This window comes from Loxodonta africana, chromosome 3 (assembly GCF_030014295.1).
Source record: "Loxodonta africana isolate mLoxAfr1 chromosome 3, mLoxAfr1.hap2, whole genome shotgun sequence".
NCBI classification, from domain to species: domain Eukaryota; kingdom Metazoa; phylum Chordata; class Mammalia; order Proboscidea; family Elephantidae; genus Loxodonta; species Loxodonta africana.
Genome location: NC_087344.1, coordinates 105,206,899 through 105,223,702, shown reverse-complemented (window position 1 = coordinate 105,223,702; position 16,804 = coordinate 105,206,899). Strand labels below are relative to the sequence as shown.

Here is a 16,804-nt window from a genome sequence, read left to right as displayed (position 1 = left end):
CCATTTATCATGATGTGTTATATATTATGCTTATTGGTCCAGTTGTGAGGATTTTTGTTTTCTTTATGTCGAGGTGTAATCCATGCTGAAGACTGTAGTCTTTGATCTTCATCAGGAAGTGCTTCCAGTCCTCTTCACTTTCAGCAAGCTAGGCTGTGTCATCTGCATAATGCAGGTTGTTAATGAGTCTTTCACCAATTCTGATGCCCCATTCTTCTTCATACAATCCAGCTTCTCGGATTATTTGCTCAACATACAGGTTGAATAGGTATGGTGAAAGGATACAACCCTGATGCACACTTTTCCTGACTTTAAACCACACATTATTCCCTTGTGACTGAACAGCTGCCTCTTGATCTATGTACAAGTTCCTCGTGAGCACAATTAAGTGTTCTGGAATTCTCATTCTTTCCCAACGTTATCCATAATTTGTTATGATCCACACAGTGGAATGTCTTTGAATAGTCAATAATACACAGGCAAACATCTTTCTGGTATACTCTGCTTTCAGCTAAGATTCATCTGACATCAGCAATGATATCACTGGTTCCACATCCTCTTCTGAACCCAGCCTAAATTTCTGGCAATTTCCTGTCCATATATTGCTGCATCTACTTTTTTGAATGATCTTCAGCAAAATTTTGCTTACGTGTGATATTAATGATACTGTTTGATGATTTCCACATTCGGTTGGATCACCTTTCTTAGGAATAGGCAAAAATATGGATCTCTTCCAGTTGGTTGGCCAGGTAGCTGTCTTCCAAATTTCTTGGCATAGACAAGTGAGCACTTCCAGCACTCCATCCATTTGTTGGAATATCTCAACTGATATTTCGTCAATTCCTGGAGCCTTGTGTTTCACCAGTGCCTTCAGTACAACTCAGATTTCTTTCTTCAGTACCATCGGTTCCTGATCATATGCTACCTCTTGAAATGGTTGAACGTTGACTAATTCTTTTTGGTTTAATGACTCTGTATTCCTTCCATCTTCTTTTGATGCTTCCTGCATCGTTTAGTATTTTCGCTGTAGAATCCTTCACTATTGGAAATGGTGGCTTGAATTTTTTCTTTAGTTCTTTTAGTTTGAGAAACATCAAGCGTGTTCTTCCCTTTTGGTTTTCTATCTCCAGCCCTTTGCACATGTTATTATAATACTTTGTCTTCTCGAGCCACCTTTTGAAATCTTCAGTTCTTCTACTTCATCATTTCTACCTTTTGCTTTAGCTGCTCGATGTTAAAGTGCAAGTTTCAGAGTCTCTTTTGACATCCATTTTGGTCTTTTCTTTCTTTCCTGTCTTTTTAATGACCTCTTGCGTTCTTGGTGTATGATGTCCCTGATGTCATTCCACAACTTGTCTGGTCTTTGGTCATTAGCGTTCAATGCGTCAAATCTATTCTTGAGATGGTCTCTAAATTCAGGCAGGATATATTCAAGGTCATACTTTTGCTTTCATGAATTTGTCCTAATTTTCTTCAGTTTCAACTTGAACTTGGATAGGACCAACCGATGGTCTGTTCCACAGTGGGCCCCTGGCCTTTTTTTGACTGATGATATTGAGCTTTTCCATTGTCTCTTTCCACAGATACAGTTGTTTTGATTCCTGCGTATTCCTTTTGGCGATGCCCACATGTATAACTGCTGTTTCTGTTGGTGAAAAAAAGTATTTGCAATGAAGAAGTTGTTGGTTTTGCAAAATTCTGTCGTGGGATCTCTGGCATCATTTCTATCACCATGGCCATATTTTCCAACTACCGATCCTTCTTCATTTCCAACTTCCAAGTTCTAATCACTGGTACTTATCAATGCATCCTGATTGCATGTTCGACCAATTTCAGACTGCAAAAGCTCGTAGAAATCTTCAAGTTCTTCATCTGGGGCCTTAGTGGTTGGTGCATAAATTTGAATAATAGTCGTATTACCTGGCCTTCTTTGGAGGTGTACTAGTATTATCCTATCACTGACAACATTGTACTTGAGAATAGATCTCAAAATGTTCTTCGTGACAATGAATGCAATGCCATTCCTCTTTAAGTTGTCATTCCTGGCATAGTAGATCATGATTGTCCAATTCAAAATGGCCAAAACCAGTCCATTTCAGCTCACTAATGCCTAGGATATCGATGTTTATGCGTTCCATTTCATTTTTTACAATTTCCAATTTTCCTGGACTATACTTTGTACATTCCAGGTTCCAATGCTTGCAGCTGTTTTTTCTTATTTTGAGTTGTGCCATATCAGCAAATGAAGGTCCCCAAAGCTTTAGTCCATCCACGTCATTAAGGTCGACTCTACTTTGAGGAGGCAGCTCTTCCCCAGTCATCTTTTGAGAGCCTTCCACCCTGGGGGCTCACCTTCCAGCACTATATCAGACAATGTTCTGCTGCTCTTCGTAAGGTTTTCACTGGCTAATGCTTTTCAGAAGTAGACTCCCGGGTCCTTTTTCCTAGTCTGTCTTAGTGTGGAAGCTCAGCTGAAACCTGTCTCCCATGGGCGACCCTGCTGATATATGAATATTGGTGACATGGCTTCCAGCATCACAGGAACATGCAAGCCCCCACAGTACGACAAACTGAATGACACTTGAGGGGGGAATAGTAATACGCATGAATAATATTTCAAAACATCTTCAGTAGCTACTATGTAAGATGAAAACAGCTATGATTTCTTTGGTGACAAAGTCACTGGTATGGCAAGTATACTGTGGATTCTTACCTTAATTTATACCTGACTTAGAGATTAGTGAAAATAAAGATCTAATTCATTTATTTAAAATCAAGTTCACAACACCCCTGAATTGTATCCATTTACCCCTTGGGGGATCTGTGGACACCAGGTTAAAAATCCTTACTCTAAGCGGCAATGAACTCTTGCTGCTTTTAACATTTATATGGATTTTAAATCTGGCAGCAAAGGAGGTTTCACTACAGAGACAGTCTGTGGTGACCACTATTATGAAAGTGCACTTCTAAACAGCTACATGAAGGGTCACGAGGATACAAAGATATTCCTTCTAAAGAAAGTATTGTCTCTATTTTATACCAATTACAGACGCTTCTAAAAGTTCAAACACTGAAACCCTACGATATCTGGATAAAGATTACTGATAAGGTCAACGGTGTTGCCAGCCCAATCGTCTTTCTCTAAACCTTGTCTCTTGACTAAAAATTCCCAAGGTGCCAAACAGATGACAATCAGGAAATTAAAAACAAACACACAAACAAAAAACAAACCCATTGCCATTGAGTCGATTCTGACTCATAGTGACCCTACAGTACAGAGTAGAACTGCCCCATAGGGTTTCCAAGGAGTGGCTGGTGGATTTGAACTGCCGACCTTTTGATTAGCAGCCAAGCTCTTACCCACTGTGCCACCAGAGCTCTAATCAGTAAGTAAAAAAAAAAAGAAAAATTTTTTTTTTTTTTTTTTTTTAAATCAGTAAGTACGGAGGCGGAATTTAGATAAAAATCAATAACAGGTCAGGCATTATTCTAGACATTTTAGTTATTTTGAAATTTCACAATTGGTTTTATAAAGTCAATATAATTACTCTCTCATTTACAGAGGAGAAAACTGAAGCCAAGAGAAGTGACTTAAGTATGACCACTGTTATAAAACTCTGATCAAGGGAGGCAAAACTTGGATCAACAGATCAATTGAGTCATGTTGCTTTCTTCCCCCTTTTTCCGTTTTAAATATTTATTGAGTCCTGATTATGTGTAAGGCACTGTGTTGTTGTTAGGTGCCATCCAGTTGGCTCCAACTCATAGAGACCTTATGTATAACAGAACAAAACGTTGTCTGGTCCTGCACCATCCTCACATTCATTGCCATGTTTAAGTCCATTGTTACAACTTTTCAGACTGTGTAATGGTAACATTTGTATTTGGTCTCAAGTTCAGGACAAACCCTTCTCCAACTGTACAGGTAATACATAGGAATTGTATCTCTGCCTTTGGTCCTGAATACTTTATACTAAACCAAGGGAAGACTTTCTTCATGCAGCAGTAAGAACACAGGTGAGAGGGTGCAAAGGGGGATGCGTGCTCTTAGATCTGACCTAGTACTTACCACCACCCATGGATGTTCTTCCCTAGGACATCCCAACAAGTAAAGCTCTTGAATACAGGAGGTAGTTGATAAATGCTTACGATGAAATATCATAAAATGGAAACAGGTCTTCTGACAAGCTCTGTCCCATCATCCCCCTTTGTGTAAGGCCTCCAACAAGCAAGTATTTCTCTCTTACAGCTCCTATGCTAATTTTAAGTGAATACCAAAAATTCTGTAATAGCCATGGGCTTATTTTTCTTTAACCACAGCATATAATCTGTTGTCAGATAAGCAGCTAAAAAAAACAATGCCTTTCCCCTTTCTAGGAGTTCTTTACTACTCATTTATGGAATCTCAAGCTCCGTCTGCATACAGTGGATAATTCTAACGTATGGGTCCCAGATTCCCTAGCCCTCAAATATTTTCCTTCCAACTCTACCATCTACATCTGACTGGTTCTTATGTCATCAGCCTTTCCAGTCAAAACAAAACCAACCATGTCCCCAAACTTTGTGCGTGCCCACTTTAATGCTTAAACCACTAGGGCAATGAGAAAGAGATGGATTACAAACCACTTGTAGTTGGCCTGTGATTTTTGTTTTTCTCAACAATATTATCCATCAGACACAGGGACAAGAAGAAAACACTCTAATAGAAAGCTTGTTGCCGCCCATCTCAAGGTACTCCGTACTTTCTGATGCCCGCCCAACACCATTCAGTAAAATACTCAGAGCTGCCTGCCCCCTACAGCTTGCCAAATATTAAATACAAGCGCTGTTCTGAATACACAGAGGAGCAGACACACAAAAACACACATACTTCCCAAAGAGACCAGAATTTACACAGCACCTTCAGTAATATTCTGTGCAATTGCAGACACTTGAGGGGGAACATTCTGAGAACTCCAAACAAAACTCCTAGCATCACCACGCAATCAGACCTCTCCAATTTCCATAACCTGAATATCATTTTCCCATGTGTTCTGGAAGGTGTCATATTTCAAGGACTCCCAGGTACTGTTTATGCTGCTCTAGAATGGTAGACATATTGAGTACTTGACCATGTACCAGGCACTTTGCTAAGTCCTTTATACATACATTATCTCAGTTAATTCTTAAAGCAACCCTATGAGGTAGATTTTATTATTCAGGAAACCAAAGCCAAGAGAGGTTAATTTCCCCCAAATACATATAACTAGTAAAAGCAAGAATGTGGATGTTGACCAAAGAGACATTACTATCTCATATTCTGGCTCAGAAAGGGAAAGGTGACTTAAGCCCTGAGCACTGAATGGGATCCACACCATCTAATCTGGTGGTTCTGCCACCACACTTACTATCCTAGCTAAAGGACAGCTCAATGATTCCTTTCTGTCTCCATGCGTCTGCTTTAGTCTAATACTAAGGAGAAACCTGTAACCAAATCTGTTGCCACTGAGTCAATTCTGACTAACAGTGACCCTACAGGATAGAGTAGAGCTGGCCCACAGATTTCCCAAGGAGTGCCTGGTGGAATTGAACTGCCGACCTTTTGGTTAACAGCTGTAGCACTTAACCACTATGCCACCTAGGCTTCCATACTAAGGAGAGGGCATCCTTAAATCTCCAGTTCTGTTTCAAGTTCAGGGCACTTCATGCCCATTCTAGACTAATTTTATGGTGCAAAAAGAAGCAGTCAATTCTGATCTTGATTCATTTGAGATAGCACGGTAATGGACTCAAAGGATCCGGAATAAGCTGAACAATCCAAATCAGTATGGGATCTAGTATTCTACCCTCTTCCTTTCTAGTAGACCATGCCCTGAGGATCCAAAGGTCCAAGGTGATCTCTAAACTTCCATGGAAGGAGTAATAGAGAGTTAACATAGATGGAATTCCCAAACCTCGTGATCATATTAGCTTTTTAAATATACAGATTCTCAAGCTCTACCAAGTCTGATTCACTAGACTGGGGCTAGGGCCAGAGAATATGTATTTTTTTTTTTACAGAGCACCCAGAATATACCAGGCTTATTTTTATCGTTATAACATTTAGCATTGTATTGTAATTGTACTTGCCTCTTGATTTTTCTCCTCCACTCTATCCTTTCACACATCCCACTCCCCCTCCCCCCAAAACACACATTCACACACTAGGCTGTGAGCTCCTCGAGAGTAGGAAGTCTGTCTTAATTATATTGGTGTCTGGCATAGTAAAAAAAAAAAAACTAAACCCACTGCCGTCGAGTCGATTCCGACTGATAGCGACCCTATAGGACAGAGTAGAACTGTCCCATAGAGTTTCCAAGGAGCGCCTGGCAGATTTGAACTGCCGACCTCTTGTTTAGCAGCTGTAGCACTTAACCACTACACCACCAGGGTTTCCTCTGGCATAGTAGCCACCAACAATTGGCACTTGAGAGAAGTTCTTTATGAGGGAGAACCAGTAAGGAGTCAGGGTTGACTCTGAATCTCAAGCTTGGATAACGGGTATAATGAAATTGCTGTTAATTGGCAGGTGGAATATGAGTCAAGGAAGAGGTCTGGGTAGGTACAGAGATTATAGGTTTGGTTTTAGACAAAGAGTTTAAAGAGTCATGAGGCAGAATAGAGTGATGAAAATACATCTCTTCATCCTAAGAAGTCTATTGAGGGAGGCCATTAGACTATGAGTCAGGATACTTAATATTTAGTCATACCAATACCAAGAATTTCCTGTTGACTTTGGGTAGATCAGTTAACTTCTCTGGGCTTATTTCTCATCTATAACATGAAGCTGAAACTTGTTCTTGGTATCACTGGTAAAAATAAAATGATCGTATGATGATTTATGAGGTACTAAGATGCAATGGATTGTTTTTCTTATGTACCTTGTGTTTGGACTCACCACGGTTTAACGTAATGTAGAGTCTGTAGTCTTATGCCACTCTGCGTACCTGGGACTTTTATGTGTGTTGATATGCTGTTAGGCTAAGAAAACCAGTGTTACTTTACAGGAAACTACAACCACATTTCTTTTTCACTGAGGTCCTTTAAAAACAAACAAATAAACAATAACAAAAACAACAGCAGAAAATAGCTTCTGCCAAGTCAACTCCAACCCATGGAGAACCCCACATTTGTTCACTAGGCTTTCTTCTGAGGTGCCTTGGGTGGACTTGAACCACCAACTTTCTGTTAGCGTCTGAGTGCGTTAATCTTGCACCAAGTAGGGACAAGTTTCTTCAAATAACTCGGTTATTCTATTATAAAAATGGGGAGTGGGGAGAGAGCACATAGAAAATCCTTGTTTGTTTGTTTCCACTGTCATCCATTCATTGCCTCATTCATTCAATAAGCCTTTACTGTGTGCTTACTGGAGCCCTAGTGGCACAGTGGTTAAGAGCTTGGCTGCTAACCAAAAGGCCAGCAGTTTGAATCCACCAGCTGCTTCTTGGAAACCCTGTGGGGCAGTTCTACTCTGTCCTATAGGATTGCTATGAGTTGGAATCAACTTGGCAGCAAGAGGTTTGTTTTTTGTTGGTTTTGTGCACCTGTTAGGACAAAGCACTGGATTGAACACTCTGCACACCAAAAATAAACACAAAGTTTCCACCTTCAAGAAGCAGAGACTCAAGTAGATACCTATAAAAGAAAACTAAAATTCTACAATAAGAATGTGCCATAGAGTAACATAATAAACAAGAGTTGTAGGAGACACACTATGATGTGCCATCCAGTGAAATGAAGAACTTATACTTCTACAACACCTTGAAATGCTGATAGCCAGAGCCTTGCTCAGTGTTACTACTCCCTCTGCCTAAACTAACGACTGGTCAATGCAGGGACATAAACAAGTCCATCTCCTTGCCCCAGTGTGGGAGAACACAACTCTGAAGGGCCACCGGAGGTTCCAAGCTCCCTTAGGGTGGCCTGAGGCCTCTGCTGAGACTGCATCACAGCCCATCTTCTCCATCTGCCCATCCTGATTCCTTCTCTTTCTCCACAGGCCGTTAATCTCCATCTCAGAGTCTGTTTACCAGAAAACAGACAAGGAATTCTCACCTGAAAGGATCAAGGCAGATAACACAGAAGTTAGCCCTTGAGAAATGTAGTATTTTACAAGGCAGAGAAGGCAGGCATTGCTCATAACATGAGCAAAAGCAAGGAGGGGTGATATAAAATGGAGATTTTGAAGATGTAAAGTGATTCTTTGAGCTTAAGGAGGAGAAGAAGTAGAAGATGGAGTCGAAAGGCCTCCACCTTTTTTGTCTTTAAGGAAAAGGGGAGCCATCAGTTGTGAAGAATAGTTTCAGAAGTAGGTATTTTCAAATCCTACGGTGTGCAAGGTGCATTGGATAAAAGAGAACAGAGGCAGGGAGATCTTTTAGGAGGTTCCTACTTTAGTCAGTCTTCTCGAAAGGCAATGAAGATCTAAATTTATGGCAGTACCTGTGGAGAAAATAAATGGGATTCAAGACATACCTTTGAGCTATGAAATATAAGCCAAGTTTCACCTTCAATAAAAAGAGGACAATGAGACCTAAGTTACAAGGCTAGTGTGATGAGCAAGAAGAGTAACACAAAGACAAATGCCTAGCAAGATGTCTGTTGTTGTTAGCTACCATCAAGTCAGCCTTAGACTCATGGTGACTCCATGCACAATGGAACTAAATGGTGCCTGGTCCTGCACCAACCTGATGATCAGTTACAGATTGGACCATTGTGATCTATTGGGTTTTCATTGCCTTTCTTCCTAGTCCAGCTTAGTTTGGAAGCTTTGCTGAAAATTCTTCAGTATCATAGCAACATGTAAAAGCCTCCACTGACAGATGGGCAGGGGATGCATATGAGGTGCAGTGGCTGGGAATTGAACCCAGGTCTCCTGCATGAAAGGTGAGAATTCTGCCACAGAACCACCAATGCCCTCAGCAAGGTGTCTAGCACACAGTAAATGCTCAACAAATGATCATTCACTCAAGCTCTCATTCAATCACTAATTAAGCCAAACTTGTAACAGCTGGAGAAGTACTGGGTGGAAAAGGGCAAAGAAGAATTCCCAGTGTACCCAGGATGAGGGTTGTAATAACTATGAAATCAAGTGAGGGAGTAATTTGGAGGAAAGTTTGTTTTTGTTTTGTGGTTATTTGTTTGAGGTAGCTACATGACAATCGGAAACTCTGGTAGCATAGTAGTTACAGCGCCAACAAAAAGGTCGGCAGTTTGAATCCACCAGGCACTCCTTGAAAACCCTTTGGGGCAGTTCTTCTCTGTCCTAGAGGATCTATATGGGTCAGAATTGACTCGATAGCAACAGGTTTGGTTTTTTTTTTTTTTTTTTACAAGACAATCAGAGAGAGATACTTGCTTGGAAGCTGGGTATTTAATAAATAAACTCAGAAATAGGTCAGGGCTGGAACAGATTTGGAAACTAGCAGCATGTGAGTGGCAGACGAGGTGGTGTTTGAACTGAGAATATTGAGGGAGATAACACTGAACAGTGAGGTGAGGAAGATGGTAAAGGGAGGATGTGTGGGGATATCTACCCTTAGGAACAGGATAAAGGAAAAGCAGCCTGAAAAGGTAAATGAAAAGGACTGGGCAGAGAAGAAGAGACACAGAGAATAATTTCACAGAATGTATTGCAGTGGGCAAATCTGTAGCAAAAGACCTCTTTAAAGTGTTCAAAAGCAAAGATGTCACTCTGAGGACTAAGGTGTACCTGATTCATGCCATGGTGTTTTCAATCGCCTCATATGCATGTGAAAGCTGGACAATGAGAGAAGAATTAATGCCTTTGAATTATAGTGTTGGTGAAGAATATTGACTATACCATGGACTGCCAGAAGAACGAACAAATCTGTCTTGGAAGAAGTACAGCTAGAATGCCCTTAAGAAGCGAGGATGGTGAGACTTGTCTCACGTACTTTGCACATGTTATTAGGAGGGGCCAGACACTGGATAAGTACATCACGTTTAGTAGAGTAGAGGGTCAGTGAAAGAGAGGAAGACCCTCAAAGAGATGGATTGAAACAGTGGCTGCAACAATTGGCTCAAACATAGCAACTATTGTGAGGATGGTGCAGGACCGGGCAGTGTTTCATTCTGTGATACATAAGGTCAATATGAGTCAAAAACGACTTGACAGCACCTAACAACAACAACAACAACAACTAATTTCACAGAAACCAGAGGACAGCATTTTCAAAAAAGAGGTTTATGTGTCAACTGCTACAAAGTAGTCAAGTAAAGCTGCAGAGGGGTCACTTAAAATCCTTCAAGGGAGCAATGATATACAGTGTTTTAATACAGTGAAAAATTGGGGCAATCTAAATGTTAAACCAGAGTGGACTGGTTATTTCAATTTTCTGTGAAAGCATTACCGTGATGATACAGAAATACACTTAATTATATCAAAACAATGTTCAGAATATGTTAAGTAAAAAAAAGTACGCTGCATTCATTATAATCGTATGTATTATGAGATGGTATATACACACCCATACACACAGACCATGAAAGAGCACTAACATTTTAGAAAGGGTTACTGCTATGTTCTCTTTTCCTCAATCTGCTTCTTTAAATTCTAAAAAATCTTTTAGTATGATTTATACAATAAAAGTTGTTTAAAAATATGTAACAGGGTATTAAATTGGAAAATTAGGAGGTCTTTGGAGCCTTGGTGGCACTGTGGTTAAGACTTTGGCTGCTAACCAAAAGGTTGGCAGTTCGAATCCCCCAGCTGCTCCTTGGATACTCTATGGGCAGCTCTTCTCTGTCCTATAGGGTTGCTATGGTCTCTACAGCAACGGGTTACCAACAGGTTTGTATCTTCTGAAAGATTCAATCAGCAGAATAGGGTTATTGTGCAAATATAAGGAAGACTAGACTTGGAAGTAGTTTCCGGAGAGGAATAGAGCTTGAAGGGAAATCAGAATGAAGAAAGCAGGCTTCTGTTTACTCAATTTTGTCTCAATATGCATATCAACTGAATCGCATAACCTCAAGAATCTAGATTTCTAAGTGACTGATTTTCGGATGTGATGTAAATAATTACCAGATCCTTTACGACACTAATGCAATCATGAAGCTGGAATAATGAGGCATAAAATGGAACCAGAAATCATTAGCCTGGTTGATTTTTATTCTTGTATGGTAGATTTCTAGGTAGAACACGGCTATTCACTGCATTGTTACTAGAATTTTGCTAATGTGTAATTTCCATGTTATCTTAAAGAGAAAAATCTGCAGCACACAGCCAATCACTGTCATTCAGTAAGAAGTGACGAAGCCACCGAAATCAGCAGAACAGTCTACAGCCTGCAGTGCCCACCTGTATCTCCTGTGCCATTTACCTCTGTAACGTGACTTATATACACTCCTTATACCCCGTGAATCCCATTTTGCAATGAAGACTGCATCACTACCAAGATCGAAGTTTGCCAACTTCAAGGCTCTTTAAATCAAACACAATAAAGAGAGCCCAGACACTTTTTCCCTCAGTGAGAACAACTAACTCCCACCTCCACTTTCACCTCAACTGTATAACTCAAGAGAGCAAGAGAAACTTTCCTTGGACTCTTCAAATAAACCTCTTTAGGGATCAGGCCACATACAAGAAAATAGCTCAGCAGGAATTTGAAAGGGGAAAGGAAAAAAAAAAAAAAGAAGAGTGAGAAACTAGGGATAAAAGCAGGAAAGAACCTGAGCACAACATTACCAGCACCATAATATAACACATGCGCTGTCAAACATTAGTTATTTGAATGGAATCAGGAACACAGAGTCAATTTAGAAAGTAGAGATTTGGCAAGGGTGGTTTTAAGAAAAAGAACACATGTGTGTGTTGGATGGATGAACACATGACCTGGTTTTGGATAAATGAAGCTAAGAATGGTTTACAATTTACATTGATTCTGTTTCCAGCTAGTCTGAAAGGCAATCTGAAACTCTGTTATCAATTAAGGGCCCATTGATGGATTATATACAGTCTGAAAGAGCCTCAGGCTGGACATCTTACTAATGTAAATATTGGACATGTGATAGCCGATGGAGTACATTAATTCTGCCCTGAAAAGGGGCATGAGCTGGAGAGGAGGGAATGGGGCGGTAGAGAACTCTGAGGTCACCCCTCACCATCTACCACTCCTCTCATATTACAAATTGCTACTCAAGTATGTGGACTTTGGGATGCAGCCACTGCCTGGTGGAATGTCACACAACTTCAAATGCAAGCAGTCAGTTCTCAAATACCTGCATATTGCCAAACGCTGCTTATAAATCTAGCTGTGTCAACTGTGCTGAGAACAACTTTTGTTAAGTAGTAGATTACACTTGAGACACGCTCTTAGAAACAGGGAAATTCAAGATTTGGCTTTTAATTATATCCCACCCACTTCCACCCTCATCATGCTCCTCTTCTCCGCCCCTTGATTTTTCAAACCATCTTTGCAATCTCTTCCTTAACAAATACATAAAGGAATAAAACAGTGTTTTGTCAGAATTTTTGATTATTGAGCAGCTGAATTCTTACGAAAACCTCAGTAATAGAAAATAATTTTAGTACAACTAATATGTCTCTTTAATCCTTCTTCCCATGTCCTCACTCTCAGGTGATGCTCTTGCGTCCTAATTCTGACAAACAGAATCACTGAGAAGAGAACGTCCCTAAGTTCCCGGTACTACATCTACCATCCTGTGAGCATGTCTACCCGTTTATTCTTCCTTCCTTCCTCTTACTCTGGACAAACTCTGTGTTCCACTCATGATCCCATCCCCTCTCACCTAATGAAGAAAAAGGCTCTAGCAATTGTCCCCCTCTCTGGTGTCATCAGCTTTCGGATCATTCTCTTTGGCACATCAACTCGCTATCATTTTTCTCAAGTTGACCAATGTCGCTAAATCCAACGGTCAGTTTTTTTAGTCCTCATTTTACTTAATCTACTTGACACAATTATCTCTCCCTCCTTCTTGAAGCATTCTCTTCACTTCACTTCTGGGAGATGGCCCTTTGGTTCTCCTTGACTCCTATCAGACCTTCTAGGTTTCCTTTATAGGTTCCTTTTCATCTCCGTGACCTCTAGATGGTAAGTCTCAGTCCCTGGAGCTCTTCTCTTTTCTACCCACAGTCACTCACTACGTACCCACGATTTAAACATTACCCATACACAGAAATATCTCAAATTTATGCCTCTCCCAGATCCATTCCCTTAACTCCAGACTTGTATATCAATTACCTGTGAGATATTTCCACTTGAATATTTAATAAGCACTTTGAACTTAACTTTTCCAAAATGAAACCCTTGATCCCTTGCCCCCTAAACAAACCTGTTCTTTCCTCAACATTCCCAATCTCAGTAAATGGCAACTCTGTCCTTCTCGCTGCTCAGGCCAAGTATCTTGGATGTTTTTCCTGACTCTTCTCTTATTCTCTCACATACCGACCCTCATCAAAATAGTCAGCAAATCCTACTGGTTCTAAGGAGCCCTGTAGGTGCAACAGTTAAGCATTTGGCTGCTAAGTGATAGGTTGATGGTGTGAACCCATCCAGCAGCTCCACAAGAGAAAGGACTGGCAAGCTACTTTTGAAAGATTACAGCCAAGAAAATCCTACGGGACAGTTCTACTCTGTAACACATGAGGTTGCTACGAGTAGAAAGTGACTCACCAGCGCCCAACAACAACACTGGTTCTAGCTTCAAAACATACTCAAAATCCAACCACTTCTCACCATGTCCACTGTTACCAGATTACCAATTTTCATCATCATCTGTCTTCAAGATTTTGAAATAGGTTCCTAAATGGTCTCTTTGGTTCCATCTTTTCCTCCCTGCAGTCCACTACTGCCACAGCTGCAGGCAACCTTTCAATCTAAGTCGAAATTATGTCATTTCTCTGCATAAAATCCTCCAATGGTCTCCTATCTCATTCAGAGCACAATGTAATGTCCATATAACATCCATTATAACAGAAATATAAGCAGATGGCTTTAACAAACAGAAATTAATTTTTTCACAGTTTATGAGGCTAGAAGTCTGAATTCAGGGCGCCAGCTCTAGGGGAAGGCTTTCCCTCTCTGTAGGCTCTGGGTGAAGGTCCTTATCCCCTTTCAGCCTTGGCTCCTTGGTGATCTTCATGTGGCATGGCATCTATCTTCCCCCATCTCTGCTTTCTTGCTTTTTGCTTAATCTGCTCTTTTGAATCTCAGAAGAGATTGATTTAAGACACACCCTACATTATTGCTACCATTAACATAACAAAACCCTATTACTAAATGGGATTCTAACCACAGGCACAGGGGTTAGGATTTACACATATCTTTGAGGGACACGGATTCAATCCATGACATCTAGTAAAGTTCTCTGAGCTCTGGCCCCCAACTACCTGTCTGGCCTGATCTTCTACTTTCCCTCCTCATTCGCTCCACCCCAGCTACAGAGGCCTCCTTACCATTTCTGAGACCACAAACATTCTCTCAACACAAGGCCTTTGCCAGGAATATGTTCCCTCCAGTAATCCCCATGGTTTACTCCTCCATTTATTCAGCTCTCACCTCAAACATCTTAGCAAGGAGTCCTTACATAAAATATTAAGTCTCTTCCTTCTCTCCTTCTCCTCCCCGTCACTCTCAGCGAGGGTACTTCCTAGGTCTTCTTCCTGCATTCCTTTTCCTTGATAGCATTCATCATAATCTGACATGTATATTCACCCGTGCAGTTGTTTAAAATTTATGTTGCACTGTCCCCAGATTATAAGCTCCATGAGGACAGGAACTTTGTTTTGTTTACAGCCGAACCAGTACAAAAACAAACAGTATCTACCATGTAGAAGGTGCTCGATACATATTTGTTGAACAGATTCTAATTGTACTTATTTATTCTGGTTAGTAGGAAGGATGACATCACCTGGCTAAATGGCTTCTATATTCACTAAGAAAAAGGCACAAAAAAATTCTTATTCAGCTTCTTTTCTAGTAGCAAACCCACCTATCCCAGAAAACCCCCAGATTCTATGATCATAAATGACAGGGATAAATACCAACGATACATTCATTATCAGAAACAGTGAACAGATAAAAAACAAGGCAGTGAGGATGTGGCCCTGGCTGCAGCAGCTTCCAGATCCTCCAAGGTCTGTCACACTGAGGTGGACAAATCTGACAGGAGAGCATCTCTCGTCGATCTGGCTCCCAGGAGTGCACTCACCACCCTCAGCCTACCCCACCTGCCCTTTCTCAGTGCCTCAATCACAGGGCCGGGAGGGCAACAGAGCTTCATCTAGAACCACAAAACCAGACTGTGTGAAGAAAGGTACTGTTGTAACCTAAAGGAATGAAAATACATTTGAAGGTAGACTATGATTCTTTCTCATTTTATTTTTCCCTGATTATAAAAACCATGCACACTTAGTTTAAAATTATAAAAATTAATAAGGAAGTAAAAATGTCCCACTGTTCTATCGCTAAAAGATAATAACTATAAACATTTATATGCAGATCATTCTGGATCTTGTATGTATACATGAATAATTCACTTGCATTTTACTTATTCAAACAGGTATCCTTCAAGTTAACCTAAATTCTAAAAATTTTAACTACATACAATATGGGGCTTCGTGGTGTGTTTCTGGGATACAATTAAACTGAATTCTATTCAAAGACTGTTGTTTCAACCTCAAGTCTTCAGACCTAGCAATGTCCTGTGTTACTGAGCATTTCTGAGGGGAAGTACTGAATTTGGGAACCGGAAGACTTGAGTTCCGGCTCTGTCTCTGTGCTAGGTGTGGGATCTTCCACAATCCATTTTCTCTGCCCATCCCATGCCCTCCTCTACTCTCTTCAGTTACTTTTTATGAAAAATATTCTCATTTAGCTTGCTTTCTAGTAGTAAACTCCATCTGCTCCAAAAGGCCCCTAGATTCTCTGACCATTAAAAAACGACTGAATCTATTATATACTGGCCCAAACAACATGTGGCTGACAGATTTCGCTAGCAGCTCTAGTTTTATTATCTCTGAGTGATACAACACCTACATCTCTTTCTGTGTAGACCTAATAGATTACCTGAAGTGTGTATATAATTCCCCATGACTAGAATGCCTCCCCTGGAATGAGACTGAATGGGACCCTAAAAGTAAATACTCTGGTCCTCTGGCTTCTGTCTTGGGTTTTATGTGCCTGTAAAAGACTGGTATTTGGGAAATAACAGTTCCTTATGTTTAAGGATTAGATCCTTGATCTCTCCAGCTATCGGGGAAGTCTTAGAATCTTACCAGCCTCAGAGTCTTCTTAGAAAAACCAGAGAATTGAGATTGGAGTGTGATTTTTAAAGAACCTTTCATTGCTCAGAAGGTGAAGCCTCTAGGTTCTGAGGTCCATCAATCATCAGAAGTGTATATAACAAGACAGTTGGGTGAGAAATATGGACTCAGTTTCTAAAGTAATGAAGCAGAAATACTATGCCACTTTGGAGCTATATACATACACACACACACACACACACACACACACACACACACACACACATGCCCCAGTAGTTATTACCAGTACACATAGTTGAATTCTGGTGAGATCTGGCAGGCAGTTCAACCTCAATATAGCCTTACAGCACTAAGTTTGCTAGTAGAAAATTTCTTCCAAGCCTTACAGCACTAACCATTAATGCTAGAAAAACTCACCTGTCATTCTCCCAAAGAAATCCAAAAACAAAACTATAAATAGGAAATACAAACAAAATTCAATGCCACCTATTGCAAAGATCTCTATATGGAGACCTATTTAGAGACCTATTGTAAAAG

At 40.5% G+C, this 16,804-nt stretch overlaps 1 protein-coding gene across 1 annotated transcript in view; it reads right to left on the bottom strand.

The window, feature by feature from the left end:
* Nucleotides 1–16,804, bottom strand: part of CACHD1 (cache domain containing 1) — a 294,726-nt gene that overhangs the window by 91,693 nt on the left and 186,229 nt on the right. The gene's annotated exons all lie outside the window — the stretch shown is intronic.